Source organism: Loxodonta africana, chromosome 6 (genome assembly GCF_030014295.1).
Source record: "Loxodonta africana isolate mLoxAfr1 chromosome 6, mLoxAfr1.hap2, whole genome shotgun sequence".
NCBI lineage: Eukaryota > Metazoa > Chordata > Mammalia > Proboscidea > Elephantidae > Loxodonta > Loxodonta africana.
In genome coordinates this window covers 107,640,596-107,664,500 of record NC_087347.1, presented here as the reverse complement: position 1 = coordinate 107,664,500, position 23,905 = coordinate 107,640,596, and the positions used below count along the sequence as shown (strand labels likewise).

Here is a 23,905-nt window from a genome sequence, read left to right as displayed (position 1 = left end):
GGCCCCTTATTCCTAAGCCTATCTATGTCCTCCGCTCCAGAGGTATCCAGGGTTTCTAATTTCTGAGCCTTTCTGGGGTGCTTCCTCTTGACAACGTACTGCACTCACTTAGTAAAGCAGAGAAATGGTAAAACTAAATTCTTTCTCATTTAATCATTCTCTCTTTATTGTCCAAAACTATCTTACATACTTTGTCTCTCTCTCTTTTTGTCTTTTTGGGTTAATATATTTATAGGAATATCTTTACTATATTTATGCTGGAGTTTCAATAAGGAACAGGTCTAATACCAACACTTCTGTTCAGTCTGCAGTATTTAACTGAAAGTCCCTGCGGAAAGTTTCACACAGGGGAATTATATGTTTAGCATTTTAAAAAGATCATTCTGGCTGCTTGGTGGCTAAAGAGGGGCAAGCCTGAAAGTCAAGCGACTATTTAGGAAGACCTTGGAATTTCCAAGAGAGAGATATGGTAGCTTTAACAATTTTCAGCATAGTAGTAAAGCCATGTGGCACATATTTACCGTATTTCCTTCTTTAACATTAAATATTTAATGGAATCCATTCCCTCAATGCTTCAATTTGAAGCTGAAAATTTAAAAATTGAAGTTGTCAAGAATTTCATTATACTTGAATAATGATCAACAACAATGGAAGCAGCAGTCAAGAAATTAAAAAAAAAAAAAAAGTATTACATTGGGAAAATCTGCTGCAAAAGACCTCTTTAAGGTTTTAAAAAGCAAAGACATCATTTTGATGACTAAGGTGTGCCTGACCTAAGCCAGGTCTCTTCAGTCACCTCACATGCATGTGAAATCTGGACAAAGAGAAAAGAAGACAGAAAAGAATTGATGCATTTGAATTGTGTTGACAAAGAATATTGACTATACCATGGAAAGGCAGAAGAACAAATACATCAATTTTAGAAGAAATAAAACGGGAATGCTTCTTAGAAGTGCGGATGACAAAACTTCATCTTGTTTATTGCAGACACATCATCAGGAAAGACCAATCCCTAGAAAAGGACACCATGTTTGGTAAAGTAGATGATCAGCGCAAACTAGGGAAACCCTCAATGAGATGGACTAACACAATAGCCACAATGACTGACTCAAATGTATCAAAGATCATGCAGATGGTGTAAGACTTGGCAACTTTTTGTTCTGTTACACATAAACACAAACCAAACCTGCTGCCATGGAGTCAATTTGAACTCATAGGGCTTCCATGAATTGAAGCTGACTTGACCTCAACTAACAATAACAGCAACACCACAAAGAACTCATTTAAAATATATTCCAATTTTGGTAAATGAGTCAGTAATAATGGCAGAAATTTGAAGACATCACAGAAAGTCAGCAACACTCCACACACAGATTTTTTTTGTATCCACATTACTGTTCTTGCTGTACACTACGAATATTTTAGTTTAACATTCTTATCCACTCAAATATTGGCCCTTAAGCTGTGATATTGCTTTCACTGAAGAGAGTAATAACACTTCTAGTGTAAATACAGAGAAGAGCAAGTAAAAAAATGAAATAAAAAAAATGATAAGACAGTAAAGAAACTTATGCTGTTTTCTTCAATTTATGTGTCTCTTGAATGGTATAAGTGGAAAATTGACATTTAGGTTTTATAACACATTTCTTTGCTAGAACATTTGAAAATGCCCATTGAATGATAGGATGATATAACTACATATATTATTATTATTTATGGTACTGCAAACTTTATCAAAAAGCATGTATTTGCTTTATCTCTAGATGACATTAAATAAATTGAATTAAGCAAACAAAGGCTCTGCTTGGTGCTACAACTAAGATGGTATTCTAGAGGCTTAATTGGGGTGTCCTGTGGGCAGGCACATCCTTAGTCAGGAACAGAATCAGTGGTACATTAGAACCCTTCCCTCTTCCTTTAACTATTGAAAGATTGCCCCCTCTTTGGCCCTGGCCCTGTTTCTTAAATGAATGAAATGTAGTCAAAATGAGCATCCAGGACACTTCTGAATAGAAGTAGACTCAAAATTTAACATATAGCTCGTGCAAGTCTTTACAAAAAGAAGATAAAGAGGCTCTGCAAACAACTATGAATCAATATCGGGTATTTGAATGGGTTATATATATATATATATATATATATATATATATATATATACACTTTTTGGGGGGGTTAGGGTAAAAGTACACCAGATGATTGGCTTTTGTTCCTCCTTCCACTGACTCCCCAGTCACTTTTCCACCATCTCACCATCTCCTAATTCCTTACTCTAAACCTAGGTACAAGACGACCTGATTTTCCAAGTTGGGTGCACTTACAAAATATGGCAGTGTTATCCTCTCTCTGCAAGGGAAAACACTGTTTACACAAAGTTGTCTATTCTACTAGGTAAAACAATTCCAGTTTGCATTCTTATTTTGTCCTATAAACCAGGGAGATTTATCCTTCATTTTCATCTTTATATTCTCCCACTCCACTCCACATTCCTTCTATCAGAAAATCTTAAGACCTCCACTGGAAACTGTCTGGTTTCTTTCTAGCTCTATGGTTGCTTCTCTTGTTCAAGACATTAATTTCTCACCTTGGGATAGCTGAAATAACTTCTTCTTTCTTTAGCAATATTTTATTGCATTTTTGATGAAATTTTACACAGCAAGTTACATTCCCATTTGACAATTTCTACACAAATTGTTCAATGAAATTAGTTACATTTTTTACAACGTGTCAACATTCTCTTTAAATGCATTCTGGTTGTTCCGTTTCCATTACTCTAGTTTCCATGCCCCACTATTTTCTCGACTTTGCTTTAGAGTGTTTGTTGACCTTTTGGTCTCATGTAGATGTTTTTTTAATGGAGCACCATATTCACAGTTAATATCCTTTATTTTGTATACCAATCTGTTATTTCACTAAAAGGTAACCTCAGGGGATAGTTTCAGTTCAAGGTTAAAAGAGTATCTCATGAAGACTGTCTCAGGTAGTCCTCTAGTCTCAACTGGTCTAGGAAGTCTGGACTTTTTAAGAGTTTGAGTCCTGTTCTTCATTTTATCCCGATTTTTCAGGATCCATCTATTGTGGCCCTGATCAGAACAGGTAGTAATTGTAGTTGGGCACCCTCTAGTTCTTCTGGTCTGAGAACAGATGAGGTCATAGTTCATGTAGGCTATTAGCTCTGTAGACTAAATTCTTCTCTGAGGCTTGAGTTTCTTCTTCTTTCTCTTTTGCTCCTAATAAGTAAAAAAATATGTACAGACCATTAATTGTATCTTAGATGGCTGTTCATAAGTTTTAAAGATCCTAGATGCTATTCATCCTACTAGGATGCAGAAAATGAACTTTGTGATTTCAGTTAACTGAGTAGTCCCGTGAGACTAAGGTCCTAAGCCTTCAAAACAAGAAAATTATTCTTGTAAGGTGTTTGGTTATGTCTGAGAAGAATCTGTAACTGTGTCCTCTATGAATATATATGCATGCACACACACATCTGTACATACATGTACGTATAGATGCATATGTTCTCACCTGTACACATATATGCCTACACACCTACATATGTGACCATACACTCATTTTTTAGTTATTGTTGGTGTTGTTGCCCAATAATGTATGTCTTGTTCTTTAGCACAAACATCCTTATCTCTTGTATACTTCTTAGTGATATCATTTATTTGGTTAAGCTGTACTCATTACTCCCACATTCTGTGCCATTTTTCATATCACAAAATATAACAAGTATCTATGATCTAGAGATCATTTCAAGATCTATCCTGAAGTACAATGCTGTCAGTGAGAAGATAATATCCATAGGCCTACAAAAGCAGGCCAGTTAATATGACTATTACTCAAATTTATACACCAACCACTAAGGCTAAAGATGAGGAAATTGAAGATTTTTACCAAATTCGGCAGTCTGAAACTGATCAAACATGCAAGTAAGATGCATTGATAATTACTAGAGAATTGGAAACAAAGAAGGATTGATAGTTGGAAAATATGGCCTTGGTGATATAAATGATGTCAGAGATTGTATTATAGAATTTTGCAAGACCAAGGACTTCTTCATTCCAAATACATTTTTTTCAACAACATAAATGGCAACTATGCACAGGAACCTCACCACATGGAATATACAGGAATCAAATCAACTACATCTGTGAAAAGATACGTTGGAGAAGCTCAATATCATCAGTCAGAATGAGGCCAAGGACCGATTGCAGAACAGACCATCACTTGCTCATACGCAAGTTCAAGCTGAAGCTGAAGAAAATTAAAGCAAGTCTTCAAGAGCCAAAGTGTGACCTTGAGTATATCCAACCTGAATTTAAAGAGCATCTCAAGAATAGATTTGATGAATTAAACACTGACTAATTACCAGATGAGTTAACTGGTTAACATCGAGGACATCACACATAACTAAAGCAGGAGGTCATTAAAAAGACAGGAAAGAAAAGACCAAAATGAATGTCAGGAGAGACTCTGAAACTTGCTCTTGAATGTAAAGTAGCTAAAGTGAATGGAAGAAATGATGAAGTAAAAAAGCTGAACAGAAGATTTCAAAGGGTGGCTAGAGAAGACAAAGTAAAGTATTATAATGAAATGTACAAAGACCTGGAGTTAGAAAACCAAAAGGGAAGAAAGCATTTGGCATTTCTCAAGCCAAAAGAACTGAAGAAAAATTTCAAGCCTGAAGTTGCAATATTGAAGGATTCCATGGAAGAAAATATTGAATGACACAGGAAGCATCAAAAGTAGATAGAAGGAATACACAGAATCGTTGTACCAAAAAGAACTGGTTGACATTCAAACACTTCAGGAGTAGCATGTAATACAGATATGATGGTATTAAAGGAAGAAGTCCAAGCTGCACTGAAGGCATTGACAGAAAGCGAGGCTCCAGGAATTGACGAAATACCAGTTGAGATCTTTTAACAAACAGATGCAATACTGGAAGCTCTCACTTATCTATGCCAAGAAATTTAGAAGACAGCTACTTGGCCAACTGAATGGAAAAGATCCATATTTGTGTCCATTCCAAAGAAAGTTGATCCAACAGAATGCATAAATTATCAAACAATATCATTAATATCTCATGCAAGGAAAATTTTGCTGAAGATAACTCAAAAAGTTTGCAGTAGTGCCTTGACAGGAAACTGCCAGAAATTCAAGCTGGATTCAGAAAATGATGTGCAACAAGGGATGTCATTACTGATGTTAGATGAACCTTGACTGAAAGCAAAGAATACCAGAAAGATGTCTGCTGTTGTTGTTGGGTGCCATCCAGTTGGTTCCAACTCATAACGACGGTGTGTACAACAAAACAAAATGCTGCCTGGTTTTGTACTATCCTTATGATAGTTATGTTGGAGCCTATTGTTGTAGCCACTGTGTCAGTCCATCTTGTTGAGGGTCTTCCTTTTTTTTGTTGACCCACTACTTTATCAAGCATGTCCTTCTCCAAGAACTCGTCCCTCCTGATAACATGTCCAAAGTATGTGAGAAGTATCTCCATCCTTGCCTCTGAGGAGCATTCCGGGTGTACTTCTTCCAGGACAGATTTGTTAGTTCTGGCAATTCATGGTATATTCAATATTCTTCACCACCATAATTCAAAGGCATCAATTCTTCTTTGGTCTTCCTCATGCATTGTCCAGCTTTTGCATGCATATGTGATGATTGAAAACACCATGGCTTGGGCGAGATGCACCTTAGTTCTCAAAGTGACATCCTTGTTTTTCAACACATTAAAGAGATTTTTTTCAGCATATTTGCCCAATGCAATGTGTTATTTGATTTTGTGACTGCTGGTGAGGAATATGAAATATACCATGAACTGCCAGAAGAATTAACAAATCTGTCTTGGAAGAAGTATAGTCAGACTGCTCCTTAGAAGCAAGAATGGCAAGACTTCATCTCACATACTTTGGGCATGATACCAGGAGGGACAAGTCCCTGAAGAAGGACATTATGCTTGGTAAAGTAGAAGGTTTGGGAAGAAGAAGACCCACAATAAGATAGATTGACACAGTGTCTGCAACAATGGGCTCAAACATAGCAATGATTTGAGTATGGCATACAATCGGTCATTGTTTCGTTCTGTTGTACATAGGGTAGCTGTAAGTCTGAATTGACTCAATGGCACCTCACAACAACAACACAATCTAGAGAGTGATTTTCCCTTCCCCACGCCCCATCTCTGGTAATCATCAATGAACACTGATTTCTATATATACTTCCATTCTTGTCATCTTATAAAAGTGGTATCGAACAGTATTTGACCTTATGTGATTGACTTATTTCACTTAGCACTGTATCCATTCATGTAACAATATGCCTCACGGAGTCATCATTGTTCTTTATGTTTGGATAGTATATCTTTGTATGTATGTAGTACATTTTGCTTACCCATTCATCTGTTGAAGAGCACTTAGGCTGCTTCCTTTTTTTTTTTTTTGCTATTGTGAATAATGCTGCAAGGAACACAGAAGTGAGCTGCACTAACTTCTTAACTGGTCTCTCTGCTTCTTCTGTAGACCATTTGTGATATTCTTCATAAAACCCCAACAGTGATTATTTTAATTCACAAATTATATCGTGACACCAAAGAAGGAATCAGTGTTCCTTACAGACAGTTCTGAAGAAGCCTTCATGTCATAACAGTTAAGCACTTGGCTACTAACCGAAAGGTTGGCATTTTCAACCCACCAGGGGCTCCGAGGGAAAAAACCTTGTGATCTACTTCCATAAAGATTATAAATAAGAAAAACCTATGAGGCAGTTCTGCTGTGTCACATGCGGTTGCATGGAATCAAAATCAATTCAACTGCACTTAACAGCAATATAGTCATAGTTCTATTTTATAGTTGATTGCCAGTGAAGAAATGTCTTAACAAAATGATAGACTCTCGAGATTTACTTCCCTGGAAAAATACTATAATCCTTCCAAAACACATCATTAGTGGCCATTCCTGTCAAACGGAACTTCTTAACCTAACCATCCAGAGCCCCTAAAACAGAGTATTTTATGTCAGTGTGATGGTTAAAGTTGTGTGTTAACTTTGGCTGGCCATGATCCTCAGTGGTTTGGCAGTTATGATGTAGTTTGGCAGCTTTTTAATCATGTAATCACCTCCATAATGAGATCTGATATAATATGATCATCTCCATGATGAGGTCTGTTGTGAGCAGCCAATCAGTTGAAAGGGAGTTTCCTGGGGGTGTGGCCTATATGCAATATAGGTGGGCTCTCTGGCCAGGCTCACTGGCTTTTGCTTGCTCTGGATCCTGCAGTTGGCTGTTGTTCCTCTGACCTCTCGTTCTTGGAACCTGATCTATCAGCTTACCTGCTGTCTTACTTGCCAATCTTGGAATTTGTTGGCCTCCACAGCCTGTGAGCCAGAGGCCTCCTATCTGACCTTCTGATCTTGGATTCGCCAGCACCTGTGGCTGCATGAGTCAGAAGAAACCTTTAGCCTGATACACAAATTTGGGACTTTCCAGCCTCTACAACTGCATGAGCCATTTCCTTTGTATAAATCTCTCTATATTTATATATTTACATGCTACACTGGTTTTGCTCCTCTAGAGAACCCAGCATAAGACAGTCAGATAGAGTTATATATATATATACCCTGTTTCTTTAGAACCATCAGCCCTTAAGGTCGAGCTACCTCAAGATTCCAGCATCATGACCTCAGTTTCAACATAGTTGCTTTTAGTCCTCATTTCATTACTTTCGGTGCTGCCTGTTGTTGAAACTGTACAAGTGGGAGATGTAACTGCTCTCTTATTAGGTGTAGTTCTCAACATTACAGGTATTTGTGCTCGTTTAGGGGTACATACAAGAAAGAGAAATGGACAGATATGGCTTTGAAGGGTCTCCCGAATGAAACCTCACCCTGAAAACCTGTGTGCTATTGAAGTTGAAACTGAGCTTTGAGGTCTGAAAGTTCCCAAGAAACAGATAGTAAATAGTTTCACATACTAGATGTTTCTCTCTAAATGGGAACAAATTGATGAGTGTTAAATGGGGAAAAATGTTTTCTTCTCACCAAAAATGCACTGAAAATGCAGACTATAGTTTGTACTTGCTGATTAGAAAGGAGTTGAAAGAAATAAGATGACTGAAACTGGCTTCAGAAGTCCCGGAACACGTGAAATAGGAAGAAGGAAGCCCTTTTCCAGATTCCTAGGATATGGCCATTGTTTGGTTATAATTACAGTCTTCTGAATCATTGAGGGGTGTTTTCTCCATATTTTTATTGTATTTGTGTTTTGTTATACCCTAAGTCAATATTGGAGCCCTGATGGCACATTGGTTAAGACAGCAACTGCTAACCAAAAGGTCGGCAATTTGAATCCACCATCTCCTCCTTGGAAACTCCATGGGGCATTTTTACTCTGTCCTGTAGGGTTGCTATAAGTCAGAATCAACAACAGGTTCATTTTTTTTTTTTTTTTGTAAGTTAATATTGTACTCATATATCACATTTTTTGTTTTGGGTTATATCAAATTTAGTCAATCAAAAATTTAAACATCTCTTTGAGAAAGAAATGTTTAGAAAATTTTATTCAATGTATCTAATATTGAAATGCAGAAATGGTTTAATGTTAAAAAAGCTTTACATTGAACATGTAAATGGAGAAAAGATTTATAGTTTAAAAAAAACTTTATATTGATTAAGTGATTAACACCTCCATGGTGAGGAGTGGTATATTAAATATAAACCCACTATGTTGAAAGCGGGAGCCCTGGTGGTGCAGTGGTTAAGAGCTACAGCTGCTAACCAAAAGGTCTCCAGTTTGAATCCAACATCCACTCCTTGGAAACCCTATGAGGCATCCCTACTCTGTCCTATAAGGTCACTACAAGTCAGAATTGACTCGACGGCAATGGGAATCTTGGAAATTACCAAAAAAAAGTACATTATTAGCATCTTTACAAATATCTAAGTTCACTAAAATATAGCTCAATTGTAAGTCACCACTCTACAGGTTTCCCCTGCTATCCCAAAGTAGACTATTCCTATGAAACCTTTCATAAGCCAAAATGGCATAAAGCGAAGAAGCAATTTACCTTAAATACATAAAAAATTATATTTTATATATGAGAAAAAATTTTGAGCATTCCCAGACCCAAAAAAATAACCCACCAAGTCATACCAAAATAAACCGAGATAAAGCACAGGTGCTCACAGACATATCTCAGACTATGGTGGCTTGATGCTGAGATGCCGAGTATAGCACCTGGGAAAGGAGCTTGGCAATTCCACTCTCGCTACTCAGGGTGCACACTGCCTCTTTAATGGCTTGCTGCAAAATAAACCTTACACGTGATTTCTGCTTTTTGCCCTTTTTTCATAAAAGCGAACATCCTCTTGGGATTTCTTTTGGTTAGCATAAACAGGTACTAATGCAGGTCTTTTGTAAAAGTGAAGTGGCATAAAGTGAACTTCCGAAAGGCGGGGGATACCTGTACAGAATTTCTCAGTGGGGTAACATTTAAGAAGGCCACCCAAGGAACTAGGATGTAGTGCGTTTCCATCTTTGGGGTGTGCTATTATTTCCTCCACTTAGCAAACAACAGGTTTTACTCTAAATCCTCAGACTGTATTTTAAATCCCCAAAGGCTTCCCACCAGACTTAACATTAAATCCAGTCTTTAACATGGCCTATGGGACTCCTAAACCCTTCTTTCATCTCCTTCGTGTTCACTCTGCTCTATCACACTGGCATCCTTACTTTTCCTTGAACCTGCAAAGAAAGATCTGGACTCAGGAAATTGTATCCAGTCTTCAAGATAAAAAGATTATCTGGTATGTTCACAGTGTGCTTTCTGATTTCATTCAGGTCTCTGCTCACACTCTGATTTCTCAAAGGCCTCCCTTGTCCAGTAGATATTAAAAAAATCACACCCTATATGCATGTATTCATGTATGTGCACACACACAAAGTGATTCATTCTTACCAATCCCTATTATTGTCCAAATTTTATTCTCTTTGTAGCATTCATCACTGACTGAACTTAGTTATTATTTCACTGTCCCCTACACTATAAGCTTCGTAGGAGCAGAGACTGTATGTCTGAATCACTGCTGTATCCACAAAGCCGAGAATTACGTTTAACACATGGTGTCACTAAATATTTCTCGAATGAGTCCTGCTGTCATAGTCACTGTAGTCTTTGCTCAAGAAACTCCTCCCTATAATCTGTGTTCTCTCCTCTGTATCAGTCCGCGTAAGAGTCATCCAAAGCCACAGCTGTTTTGTTCTTTTATTGATTACAATAATTTCCTTGTTTTTATAGGTGAGCTCAAATTTTAAATGTCACTATTCTATACCCAGGAAGGATGTATAGAAGAAGGATCTACATTATTTAATGTAGACAGGTAATTTTATAAGATGCCAATTAGGCAGATAACCATTTGCAGGAATGAGAGCCCAGGTGGCTAACAGCATGTATGAGGGACGGTAGTGACTTGGAAAAGTGTAGAAGAATAATGACAACTAGTGAGTTCAGGTACAATAAAAAGGGATAAGACAGCAAAGATTAGAAGAATGCCCTGGTAACATTTCGTACTGAGGATAAAATACCAACACATCTACTTAGGTACTGAGTGTAGCGTCTTGACTTCCAGAGCCTTACAACCCACAATTCTCTGGAGTCCTTCCTTCTTGTTTATCCCTCATCAAGCATAATTTTCTGACTCTCAGAATCACATAGCTTTGTGACTTTTGTTCCTGTCTTCTGTCTGACAGAAAATATTTACTAACAACCTGTCCAAGGTTTTGTTTCTGAGGCTACTGGTTACCCTGCTTCTGTTTGCATATCTTATGTTATTTTAGATTATCTTTGACACATGTCCCTCAAAACACAGACTTTTGATTATTTATAATAATAATAAATATTATTAGTAATGTATTGTTAAATATGTAAGATATTATATATCATTTATATTATATCATTATATAGTATGTGATTATTTATTGCTTATATTTTTTTAATATCTTAACCTAGCCAAGTTAGAAACCCAGAATGTGATTCACAACAAATGGAAAAAGTGGTGTGTTTCCCTTAGATATTAGCTCCACTGTATCATAAGTGGAGAAGAGAGTGGACTGAGGCATTTTTAGTGGACAGATTCTGTCAATAAAGAGAGGCTCAGTTCGACCAATGTTATCAGTTCAATTGGGTCTGGTAAAAGAAATTCCAACTGGGAAACTCAATGAACAATTATCTGTAGGATGCTTCCTTTGCCATGTTTAATAATGGCAAAATGTTTAGATATTAAACTTACTCTACTGTCAGTATGAATTACATAATGGTAATATTATGTCATGAGTTTTTTAGAGACACATGCATTATAAAAATCAATAAATGCCTTTGGACTGCTTTTTTTTTTTTAAGAGTCAAATTCAATCATCAAAACTAATTATAAAATGCTTAGTTTAATTTATTTACACTGCTAGGGCTGTTTCTGGGAATCACCCTGAAGTCTCCTGAAAGGTGCCATGGAACCTCTGAATTGGGGAATGACACTGGAGAAATCAAGATTTGGGTTAGCCCTGCAGTGACAATTTTATAGTCCTCTACCTCAGGCATTTTATTCCCAAAGCCAACCGAAGAACCAGTTCAGATAGGGGATCTGAGTGTTGTTTTTCTGGGAATTTGCCCAATGTGCTATAGATGGTAACACCAGGAAATCAACATACTTAAACATTTAAGATGAGGGAAAGAGAACTATAGAATACTCAGCTCACACTGAAATCCATACACTAGAAAAAAAGAGATTGATAACAACAAATTCTGAAATAATTTACAAGAATTTAAAAAATATAGACAAGGCATATACATTTTATAACAGCTCAGTGCCCATTTTAGGTACAATCTTAGATTGAAAAATGCCTATTAAAAATGATTTTCATATGTGACCCAGCCAAGATATTAATATTATTAAGCTCAAAGTAATATTTCTTGTAAAAGTTCAAATAAGAATCTCTATAAAAAGTTAAGTATTATCTGTATATCTGGCTAGAACCTCCATGTTATCTTTATATAATGAAGCTTAAAAATAAATCAGTTGCTATATTCAATATGAAAAATAAATGAGTTGATTATATAATTCAAGGGAAAAAATTGGAAAATACAAATGATTGAGCTTGAATTTATCAAAATAATTATCTTGTTTCTCCACGTAATTTTGCGTGATATAATCTCATGGGCATAGGATGGAAAACATTCATTGAGAATCCCAAAATAAAAAAAAAAGTTGAGATGACTGCATAATTCACATCTTATAAGCATTTTTGCCTCAATTATCCGTATTTTAGGGACAAACATATTTTTGCACAAATTATCTAAGTACCTGATGTAATTTCTCATGTCAGTTTCATGAGTAACCACAATCATAATTCCCTCCTTTGAGTCTAAAGCCCTCGTGGAGATAACCATGACAGTTCTAATTTACCCAGTTATATTCTTTTGATAAATCAAATCCTCAAAGCTGAAACAGAGTAAAACTTACATACAGGGAAAAGGTTAAAGGAGAGCTTTATTTCATTTTTTAAATGTCTTTTTTTTTTTTTTAACTGAAAGTGCCTCCTGCTCAGAACTTCAGAGACAACTAAATATCTCTCTTGGAGATAACAAAAGGCAAACAATGAGAAGATCATTTATTTTCAGCACTGGCATGTTGTGCCATTGGGATTCCACGATGCCATCTTTCTTCCAGCCAGACATGACCCTTTCTTTGATGGCCATGAAGGAAGATGAAATACTTGGAGTACCTGAAATCACTTGAGAGGAGATAAACAATAGGAAGAGCCCAGTGGGGCACTTTGGGGAAAAAGATGGAGTCTTTTCTTTAAGTAAATCGATGATTGCAAGGAAAGGTATGCAATTTAGAAACCATGCTGTGGCATGCTATGGATAAATAATAACTTGAGGAGGTGAACTATTTGCGTATATATACACACATACCTACCACACGCATACACCCCAAGGAGACACATTTCTCCTTAAAAGATTTTAAAAATTACCAAAAAAAAAGAGACCAGAACATAATAATGCTGGCTTTACTGCACTCATAGTAAGTAGTATGAAGAAAAAAAAAAATTCTATTAAGAAAGAATTGATATTATCTATTTCTAGATGAAAGACTCTAGAAACAGTTGTGCTGGGAACTACTTGGCTGTAACAATCTATATTCTGTCCTCTACTCATTTGAAGAGTGAAAAGCTAAAATCTACCTTTTTCCACACAAACCTGAGGCTAAGATTCTAGATGCTAAATGATGTGCTCTCTGAAATTTGGAAGCAGAAGTGAGAGAGAAGCCATCTTCCTGCCCATTTTAGCTGTTTCCACGGGCAAGCATAATGACTGAAAACAAGACATTTGCATAAAGCATTGTTTCAGTGTCTATCCTCCAGGCTCCTGATTGGCAATAGCGGTAGTAGCAGTGACTTCTTCACAAGCCTTCCTAACCCCTGGATAGCAGCCCTGGCTGTCCATTTTTTAGTTCCAGGGTATCAGAGGCAGTTGTAGTGGCAACAGCAGTAGTGAGTTCTTGATTCCAGTATGTATAGTTCTAGATGAAGCCCTGGTGGCACAGTGGTTAAATGCTCATTGTTAACCAAAAGGTTAAAGTTCGAATCCACCAGCCATTCCTTGGAAACCCTATGGGGCAGCTCTACTCTGTCCTTTAGGGTAGCTATGAGTCAAAATCCACTTGACAGTTATAGGTATTGTTTTATAGTTCTACATAAGGCCTCAGAGATAGTGGCTTCTATAGTTTTGTGCTGTTATGGTTTTAATTCCCAAAGTCCCAGGCTAGAACTCTCTCCTTGTTTTCGTCCAGCAAATTTGAGAGAATGCAGTATTAAAACACTTTCAAATTCAAATAGTTGGGAAGGCTTCTGTTCGCTACACAGAGCCCAAACTGATATACTGTTTCAGACACAATAAGGCTTCTAGAAAGAAGAAATTAGAGACTTTACAATAATTTTGTCTTCGTCTACCTCTTATGACTTGAAACAAAGTCTCCACATATTTTAAGCAAAGCATACGTTTAACTTACATTAAAGGCACCTAAGTCTTAAGGCCAAGTGAAGTATTTCATATAGTTAATAAATTATTCCCAGCAATTCAGACAACCTGAATTGTTCTATCCAGGCACAAAAGGAAACAGGAAATATTTTATTATTGTTGTTTTCAATGAGCAAAATAACAAAGCAACCAAAATAAAAAATAATAAAAGATACCAAAAACAAACAAACTCAAACCCATTGCCATTGAGTCAACTCTGACTCACAGCGACCCTATACAACAGAGTAGAACTGCCCCAAGCTGTAATCTTTACAGAAGCAGACTGCCACATCTTTCTGCCACAGAGCAGCTGGTAGGTTTGAACAGCTGACATTGCAGTTAGCGGCCCAGAGCTTTAGCCACCGTGGCACCAAAAAACCCACTGCCATTGAGTCATTTCTGACTCATAGAGTTTCCAAGGAGCAGTGGGTGAATTTGAACTGCAGACCTTTTGGTTAGCAGCTGAATGCTTAACTGCTGTGCCACCAGGGCTCCACTGTGTCACCAGGGCTTCTAAAACATGCCTAGGGTCCTTGAATAAATTTATCAAGTAACCCCCAGCAACATAAACATTTAAAACCAGAAGCTTCTTTACTTAATAAAACAGTATTGTTTTTTCCCCCTGAAGCTTTTAAGACTAATAATCGACACTCTCTAGCACATATTTGGGGCAGTTTTTAAAGACAGATTTGTTCAAAGGTTTGAAAATTAGTCTCATTGTTGATCAGTAGTGCACAGGACTCTCTCCACATTCAGCTTTGGAAATATAGTATAAGTACTTGCTTTTTTGAGAGAAATGAGAATAAGTGACTTCACCTAATAATTTAAAACAAAGAAATTAAAATTATATGGATTAATTCTCACATTGAAATAACACATGCTACTAAGTGATTTTATATAACTTTCTCTGGTGAGTGCTGTCATTAAGATGATAAAAAAGACATCAAATATTTTAAGCACAGACTAAAAGCATTTCTGTACTTTGGCGGTAAAACCAGATTCAAACTCTAATCATTAGATTTGCAATTTCAGAAACTCTATTTGAGTTGTTCACCCAAGATTATCAGACTTAGAGGAATCATTCCATGCTTTCCAGACTCCTGGGAGACTAATATATCAACCAGAGTGACAATTTGTTAATTTACGACAACTGATAGAATATTTCAGTGGTCAATTACTCACAGACACTATCCTAACAAATTCCTTTTTAGTATTGCGGTATCTGAGAAACCAAATTGGAAAGTTATTTGAAGAGCCCAGAATCAAAGAAAAAGGAATTGTATAGACTTGAAGCTTAAGCCTACTAAGTTTTATGAAGTGCTTAGAAAATTAGCCGGGCTTCACTACAAAGCTCCATCTTTTTTACAAATGGAATACCTGTGAATGTGTCTCTAACACTATATATATATATCATATATATTTAATCTAGACCCATGTTTCACTTACGCTTTTTAAAATCTTTCACCATTTACATCATCATCTTATCTCTTGTCATCTCTTTTCTAGCATCAAGAGGTTTTGTCATCATATCCTTGTGTAACTCATGAAAATTTGATACATTTAAATTGGAAGTTACTTGACACTGGCTACATTTCTAAATTAGGTCTAGAATATTCTACAGTGTCTCCATCCTCGATGACAAAGCTTTTTTTAAGCTAGGCCCTTCCCTGGAATGAATTTCCCAGACATCCAAATCTTTACTGAATATCTCTTTCCTGTAAACTCTAATTCTTAAACAGTCTCTGGTTTTTATCACCACAATCTCAAGATCTATGGTATTTGGATCCTCTAAATCTCTGTTTCCAGACCAAAAGTAGTTAGGCCCCTGGGAAGAGATAGCTAGGCAAATGTCGTTACAGTATGACTCTACTTCTCCTGGTACACACAGCCCTTGTTGGTTTAGCGACAGGCAGATGCAATCAATAGATACAAAAGTGATAGGGAGGACCCATTTCGAGTGATTATCCCTGAAACCTTTAAAACGATATCTCTCAAAGCTGATAACATAAAACACTAGGTACTTGGGGTGCTACACAAACACATACTCATACCACATCCTCAGAAACAAGTACCCACACAGAAACACACTCACAAGCAACCCACAGGAGTACCAAGAAGTACTCAGTGCTCAGCTAAATTAAGAATATAAACAAAGTTAAACAGGTACTTTACTGAAGGACTCCTCACAACCTTTAACATGGTAATTGTACATTACAAATCTCTAAGAAGATTATATAGCATGCAAAGTTTCCTAAACTTATTTGACCTCAGAATTACTTTTCTAATGATATCTTTCTGAACTAGTGTTCCAAGAAACATCTTGTAGGAAGTTCTAGTTTAAAAGAATGAAGATATAGTTATTGTGACTGGTTGTTGTTGTTAATTGCAGTCCAGTTGATTCTGACTCATGAGGACCCCATGTGAGGTGGGGATAGAGAAAATAGTAAATAAGGGGAAGATATACATAGCCCTCCCCTACACACACATACATGAAACGTGAAGAGAAAGGAATAGGAAGAGAAACTATGTTTAGATCTAGGAGGGATCACAGCAATTACGTGAAAAAGTCCCTTCATTTTAATATGATTTGCATAAGATCATGGAGCTCCTTAATGAAGAAGACAGGACAGTATCAAATAGTCTAGTGAGGAACTGACTTAAGGGCACCTAACAACAACATGTTTGTGCCTAGTATATCAAATAATGAATATGAACAACTGAAGCCTCAGATATCTCTAATTTCTGCTTTGGTGAATTGCAAGCTTGTTGCCAAAAATAAAATAATGATTAAGTTACTTTCAGCCTGGAAACTGAACTAAAAATAATGACAATTTTATATAGATACAGGATACAAAGAGGGTTTTTTTTTTTTTTTTTTTCCGTTTTCTTTTTAACTAGGTCTTCAGAAAGGCCTTTTATACACATGCACACAGACGCGCACACACACACACACACACACACACACAGGACCATGTCTCAGATAAAAAAAAGTAATTTTTGTGTTTCCATATAAATATACTAAATAGAAGAAGAGAAGCATTTTAGATGTCTAAAGAGTATAATAAAACATGCATTTACTTATAAAACAGCCAGTTAATGAAAGAAAAAAAAAAATCTCTGGTTAAAAAAGACTTGTAATATCCTCATAGTGAATACGCTTCGGATTCTTCACAGATGTTTTCTATGGGGATAATATAAAACCAGTTACTGAAGCCAAGATTCTTTTGAAAAATTTACATCTCCACAAGGTATGCTGGTCAAAAAATAAAGATCCTAAACAGTAAAAAAAAAAAAAAAGAAGAAAAAGTTTTTTTTTTTTTTTTTTTTAAGAGGGATTGGGTAATTTAAATTACAAAATACTAATATAAAAAAAAAAACAAAAACTCCATAAATTTACAAGGATGGCCATCATTATTTCTATTCAGTTCTCTTCAGCTAGGAGCTGACCAATGTTTAAACTTTTTCTAAGAGAATGCTGGAACCAGAACTGATCAATTGCTGAACATTCTTTATCTCTGGTGAAGAAAGAAAAGCATAAATCCTCAGTTCAGAGGTAGCTGTCGGGGCTCTTCAGAGGCTGAGAGATACTATGAACACCCTGACCCAGCTCTGTGTTTCTTATCAAAAGGTATGCAAGGCCGTGATAAAGCCAAGCATCTGGAGGCTTAGGAAGTGCCTCTGCCAGTGCATCACATTCACCATTTCATGCATCTGAGGACCTAAATATAAGAGAGGGGAACTTAAAACTCTATGCATCCTGAGGGGAGAAGGCTAAAAAATCTACACCGTGACCGACCTGCTCAGGCAGGGATCACAACAGAGGGTTCTGGTCAGCAGGAGAAAAATGTAAAACAAAATTCAAATTCATAAGAAAAGATCAGGCTTCCTGGTCCAACAGTGACTGAAGGATCTCCCAAGACTACGGCCACCAGACACCCCGCTAACTCAGAACTAAAGCCATTCCTGAATCCACCTCTTAGCAAAAACAAACAACAACACACGTAAAGAATGTGTTCTTAGTTCAATCAAGTGTATGAGACCAAATGGGCAACACCTGTCCGAAAGCAAAGACGATAAGGCGGGAAGGGACAGGAAACCTGGATGAATAGACACAGAGAACCCATGGTGGAAAGAGAAAGTGGGTAAATGCTGACACATTGCAGGAATTGCAACCAATGTCACAAAAAATACTTGTGTATAAATTTTGAATGAAAAAATGATTTGCACTATAAACTTTTACTTAAAACACATTAAATTAAAAAAAAAAAACTGCACCATCATGTTCTGTTTGATCCCTTGTCATATAATATGTCAAAAATGGCCTCTGTGTATACGCCCCATATTGTTTATTTCTTCTTTTTTTTATAATTTTTATTGTGCTTTAAGTGAAAGTTTACAAATCAAGTCAGCCTCCCACACAAAAACTTATATACACCCTGCTACATACTCCCAATTACTCTCCCCCAATGGAACAGCCCGCTTTCTCCCTCCACAATCTCTTTCCCTGTCCATTTTGCAAGCTTCTAACCCCCCTACCCTCTCATCTCCCCTCCAGGCAGGAGATGCCAAAATAGTCTCAAGTGTCCAACTGATCCAAGAAGATCACTCCTCACCAGCATCCCTATCCAACTCATGGTCCAGTGCAATCCCTGTCTGAAGAGTTGGCTTTGAGAATGGTTCCTGTCCTGGGCCAGCTGAAGGTCTGGGGGCCATGAACACCAGGGTCCTTCTAGTCTCAGTCAGACCATTAAGTCTTGTCTTTTTATGAGAATTTGGGGTCTGCATCCCACTGCTCTTCTGCTCCCTCAGGGGTTCTCTGTTGTGTTCCCTGTCAGGGCAGTCATCGGTTGTAGCCAGGCACCATCTAGTTCTTCTGGTCTCAGGATGATGTAGACTCTGGTTCATATGGTCCTTTCTGTCCCTTGGCCTCGTAATTACCTTGTGTACTTGGTGTTCTTCATTCTACTTTGATGCAGGTGGGTTGAGACCAACTGATGCACCTTAGATGGCTGCTTGCTAGCGTTTAAGACCCCAGATGCCACACTTCAAAGTGGGATGCAGAAAGTTTTCTTAATAGATTTTATTATGCCAATTGACTGAGATGTCCCCTGAAACCATGGTCCCCAAACCCCTGCCCCTGCTACACTGGCCTTAAAAACATTCAGTTTATTCAGGAAACTTCTTTGCTTTTGGTTTAGTCCGGTTGTGTTGACCTCCTGTGCAATGCGTGTTGTGTTTCTCTTCACCTAAAGTGGTTCTTACCTCCTGTCTAATTAGTGAATACCCCTCTTCCACCCTCCCCCCCTCCCCCCTCTCATAACCACAAAAGAATGTTTTCTTCTCAGTTTAAACTATTTCTCAAGTTCTTATAATAGTGGTCTTATACAATACATGTCCTTTTGCAACTGACTAATTTCACTCAGCGCGGGCAGTTCTACTCTGTCCTATAGGGTTGCTATGAGTCAGAATCAACTCGACGGCACTGGGTTGGGTGGGTTAATGCCTTCCAGATTCTTCCATGTTATGAAATGCTTCACAGATTCCTCACTGTTCTTTATGGATGCATAGTATTCCATTGTGTGAATATACCATAATTTATTTATCCATTCATCCATTGATGGGCACCGTGGTTGCATCCATCTTTTTGCTATTGTAAACAGTGCTGCAATAAACATGGGTGTGCATATATCTGTTCGTGTGAAGGCTCTTATTTCTCTAGGATATATTCTGAGGAGTGGGATTGCTGGGTCCTATGGTAGTTCTATTTCTAGCTTTTTAAGGAAGTGCCAAATCGATCTCCAAAGTGATTGTACCATTTGACATTCCCACCAACGGTATGTAAGTGTTCCAATCTCTCCACAGCCTCTCCAACATTTATTATTTTGTGTTTTTTGGATTAATGCCAGCCTTATTGGAGTGAGATGAAATCTCATTGTAGTTTTGATCTGCATTTTTCTAATGGCTAATAATCGTGAACATTTCCTCATGTATCTGTTAGCTACCTGAATGTCTTCTTTAATGAAGTGTCCATTCATGTCTTTTGCCCATTTTTTAATTGGGTTATTTCTCTTTTTGCAGTTGAGTTTTTGCAGTATCACATAGATTTTATAGATCAGGCGCTGATCAGAAATATCATAGCTAAAAACTTTTTCCCAGTCTGTAGGTAGTCTTTTTACTGTTTCAGTGAAGTCTCTGGATGGGCATAGGTGTTTGATTTTTAGGTGCTCCCAGTTATGTAGTTTTTCTTCTACATTTTTAATACTATTTCGTATACTGTTTATGCCATGTATTAGGGCTCCTAACGTTGTCCCTATTTTTTTTTTTTCCATGATACTTAATGTTTTAGACTTTATATTTTGGTGTTTGATCCATTTTGAGCTCATTTTTGTGCATGAAGTGAGGTATAGGTCTTGTTTCATTTTTTTGCAGTTGGATATCCAGTTATGCCAGCACCATTTGTTAAAAAGGCTGTCTTTTCCCCATTTAACTGTTTTGGGGCCTTTGTCAAATATCAACTGCTCACATGTGGATGGATTTATGTCTGGATTCTCAATTCTGTTCTGTTGGTCTATGTATCTGTTGTTGTACCAGTACCAGGCTGTTTTGACCACTGTGGCGGTGTAATAGGTTCTAAAATCAGGTAAAGTAAGTCCTCCCACTTTGTTCTTCTTTTTCAGTAATGCCTCATTTATCCGGGGCCTCTTTCCCTTCCATATGAAGTTGGAGATTTGTTTCTCCATCTCATTAAAGAATGTCATTGGGATTTGGATCAGAATTGCATTAAATGTATAGATCACTTTTGGTAGAACAGACATTTTTATAATGTTAAGTCTTCCTATCCACGAGCAAGGTATATGTTTTTCCACTTATGTAAGTCTCTTTTGGTTTTTTGCAGAAGTGTACTGTAGTTTTCGTTGTATAGATCTTTTACATCTCTGGTAAGATTTATTCCTAAGTATTTTATCTTCTTGGGGGCTACTGTAAATGGCACTGATTTGGTGATTTCCTTTTCGACGTTCTTTTTGTTGGTGTGGAGGAATCCAACTGATTTTTGTATGTTTATCTTGTATCCCGATACTCTGCTGAACTCTTCTATTAGTTTCAGTAGTTTTCCTGAGGCTTCCTTAGGGTTTTCTGTGTATAAGATCATGTCATCTGTAAATAGTGATACTTTTACTTCTTTGCCAATCTGGATGAACTTTATCTCTTTATCTATCCTAATTGCTCTCTCTGGCTAGGATCTCCAACATAATGTTGAATAAGAGCAGTAATAAAGGGCATCCTTGTCTGGCTCTCGATCTCAATGGGAATGTTTTCAGGCTTTCTCCATTTAAGGTGATGTTGGCTCTTGGCTTTGTGTAAATGTCCTTTATTATGTTGAGGAATTTCCCTTCTATTCCTATTTTGCCGAGAGTTTTTATCATGAATGGGTGTTGAACTTTATCAAATACCTTTTCTGCATCAATTGATAAAATCATGTGATTCTTGTCTTTTGTTTTATTTATGTGGTGGATTACATTAACTGGTTTTCTAATGTTGAACCATCCCTGCATACCTGGTTTGAATCCCATTTGGTCATGGTGAATTATTTTTTTTGATATGTTGTTGAATTCTATTGGCTAGAATTTTGTTGAGGATTTTTGCATCTACATTCATGAGGGATATACGTCTATAATTTTATTTTCTTGTGGTGTCTTCACCTGGTTTTGGTATCAGGGATATGGTGGCTTCATAGAATGAATTTGGTAGCATTCCATCCTTTTCTATGCTCTGAAATACCTGTAGTAGTAGTGATATTAACTCTTCTCTGAAAGTTTGGTAGAACTCTGCAGTGAAGCTGTCTGGACCAGGGCTTTTTTTTTTGGGAGTTTTTTGATTACCTTTTCAATCTCTTCTTTTGTTATGAGACTATTTAGTTGTTCTACCTCTGTTTGTGTTAGTTTAGGTAGGCAGTGTGTTTCTAGAAATTCATCCATTTCTTCTAGGTTTTCAAATTTGCTCGGGTACAATTTCTTATAGTAATTTGATATGATTCTTTTAATTTCAGTTGGGTCTGTTGTAATATCGCCCATTTCATTTATTATTCAGGTTATTTGCTTCCTCTGCTGTTTTTCTTTTGACACTTTGGCCAGTGGTTTATCAATTTTGTTGTTTTTTCAAGAAACCAGCTTTTGGTCTTGTTAATTCTTTCAATTGTTCTTCTGCTTTCTATTTCATTGCGTTCAGCTCTAATTTTCATTGTTTTGTTCTGGTGCCTGTGGGTTTCTTTTGTTGCTCTTTTCTCTTTGGTCAAGTTGTAGGGATAATTCTTTGATTTTGGCCCTTTCTTCTTTTTGGATGTGTGCATTTATTGATATAAATTGGCCTCTGAGCACCACTTTTGCTGTGTCCCAAAAGGTTCTGATACAAAGTGTTTTTATTCGCATTGGATTCTATGAATTTCTTTATTCCATCCCTAATATCTTCTATAATCCAGTCTTTTTTGAGAAGGGTATTGTTCGGTTTACAAGCGTTTGATTTTCCTGTTATTGATTTCCGCTTTTATGGTCAGAGAAGATGGTTTGTAATATTTCATCGTTTTGGATTCTGCTAAGGCTTGCTCTATGACCTAATTCGTGGAGTGTTCTGTATATGTCTATGAGGTCAAGTTGGTTGATTGTGGCATTTAGATCTTTTGTGTCTTGATTGAGCTTCTTTCTGGATGTCCTGTCCTTCATCGAAAGTGGTGTGTTGAAGTCTCTTACTATCATTGTGGAGCTGTCTATGCTCTTTCAATGCTGATAGAATTTGTTTTCTGTATCTTGCAGCCCTGTCATTGGGTGCATAAATATTTAATATGCTTATATCTTCTTCGCATATTGTCCCTTTAATCATTATATAGTGTCCTTCCTTATCCTTTCTGATGGATTTAACTTTAAAGTTTTTTTGTAAGAAATTAATATTGCCACTCCTGCTCTTTTTTGATTGTTGTTTGCTTGATATATTTTTTTCCATTCTTTGAGTTTTAGTTTGTGTCTCTAAGTCTAAGGTGTGTCTCTTGTAGGCAGCATATAGACGGATCTTGTTTTTTAATCCATTCTGCCACTCTCTGTCTTTTTATTGGTGCATTTAGTCCATTAACATTCAAGGTAATTATGGATAGGTATGAATTTAATGCTATCATTTTGATGTCTATTTTTGTGTGTTGTTGACAGTTTCTTTTTCCCACTAAATTTTATGTGCTGAGTAGATTTTCTTTATATATTCTCCTTTCCTCATATTTGGTGTGGTTGATTTTGTTTCTGCTGAGTCTCTATTTTTTTCTTGTATTTTATTTTGTTGAGTAGTTTATCTCCTTTGTGGTTACCTTATTATTTACCCCTATTTTTCTAAATTTAAACTTAACCTTTATTTCTTTGTATCACTGTATCTTCCTCTCCATATGGAAGGTGTATGATTACAATAACATTGTTGTTACACTGTTTTTAGCTTTTTTTTTTTTTTTTGAATTTTTTTTTTTTTTGGATTCTTGCTTTGTTTTATTGGATTTCCCTGTTTGGGTTGATTTCTGGTTGCTCTGCCCAGTGTTCTAGTCTTGGGTTGATACCTGATATTATTGATTTTCTAACCAAAGAACTCCCTTTAATATTTCTTGTAGTTTTGGTTTAGTTTTTATGAATTCCCTAAACTTCTGTTTATCTGGAATTGTCTTAATTTCACCTTCATATTTAAGAGACAGTTTAGCTGGATATATGATTCTTGGCAGGCAATTTATTTCCTTCAATTTTTTAAAATATGTCATCCCATTACCTTCTTGCCTGCATGGTTCTGCCGAGTAGTCCGAGC

General features: G+C 36.7%; 1 protein-coding gene and 1 pseudogene across 1 annotated transcript in view; one reads left to right on the top strand and one right to left on the bottom strand.

Annotated features, from left to right (window-relative positions):
• The window catches only part of LRP1B (LDL receptor related protein 1B), a 1,749,164-nt gene that overhangs the window by 1,076,399 nt on the left and 648,860 nt on the right, over positions 1-23,905 (bottom strand). The gene's annotated exons all lie outside the window — the stretch shown is intronic.
• LOC111749462 (small integral membrane protein 30-like) lies at positions 7,685-7,870 on the top strand (annotated as a pseudogene).